The following is a 1,121-nucleotide window of genomic DNA, read 5'->3' as shown; positions in this document are numbered from 1 at the left end:
ACTAGGCTCAGTGCAAGTTGTTTTACTCTGTCCTCCACCCTGAGCCAGCCCACTTTGGAGAAGTGGGTAGGAGTGAGGTGTGATCTGGGGTGGAGTTCTAGAAGTAATCTGACTAGCTTGTTCTGGGATGTTTGGAGTCTAGATTTGAGGGTTTTGGAGGTGCTAGGGTACCAGGAGGTGCATGCGTCATCGAAAAAGGGTTGAATGAGAGTTCCCGCTAGAATCCTCATGGTGCTTTTGTTGACCAGAGAGGAGATTCTATAGAGAAATCTCGTTCGTTGGTTGACCTTTTTGATTACCTTGGTTGCCATTTTATCACAGGAAAGATTAGCCTCTAGAATGGAACCTAGGGAGGTGACCTTATCCTTCCTGGTGATAACAATGTCACCCACTTTTATAGTGAAGTCTCTGACTTTCTTAAGGTTGATGTGGGACCCAAATAGGATGGATTCAGTTTTACCCAAGTGTATGGATAGCTTGTTGTCAGCGAGCCAGGTGCAAATTCTACAGAGTTCAGCATTGAGGATTTTCTCCACCTGTGACTTGTCCTTGTCTGATACCAGCAGGGCTGAGTCATCCGCAAACAAGAACAATTCACAGTCGCATGCTGATGACAAGTCATTTATGTACAAACCCCGTTTCCATATGAGTTGGGAAATTGTGTTAGATGTAAATATAAACGGAATACAATGATTTGCAAATCCTTTTCAACCCATATTCAATTGAATGCACTACAAAGACAAGCTATTTGATGTTCAAACTCATAAACTTAATTTTTTTTTTTGCAAATAATAATTAACTTAGAATTTCATGGCTGCAACACGTGCCAAAGTAGTTGGGAAAGGGCATGTTCACCACTGTGTTACATGGCCTTTCCTTTTAACAACACTCAGTAAATGTTTGGGAACTGAGGAGACACATTTTTTAAGCTTCTCAGGTGGAATTCTTTCCCATTATTGCTTGATGTACAGCTTAAGTTGTTCAACAGTCCGGGGGTCTCCGTTGTGGTATTTTAGGCTTCATATGCACCACACATTTTCAATGGGAGACAGGTCTGGACTACAGGCAGGCCAGTCTAGTACCCGCAATCTTTTACTATGAAGCCACGTTGATGTAACACG

Source organism: Nerophis lumbriciformis, linkage group LG37, assembly GCF_033978685.3.
Source record: "Nerophis lumbriciformis linkage group LG37, RoL_Nlum_v2.1, whole genome shotgun sequence".
Lineage (NCBI taxonomy): Eukaryota > Metazoa > Chordata > Actinopteri > Syngnathiformes > Syngnathidae > Nerophis > Nerophis lumbriciformis.
This window is presented reverse-complemented; position numbering follows the sequence as displayed.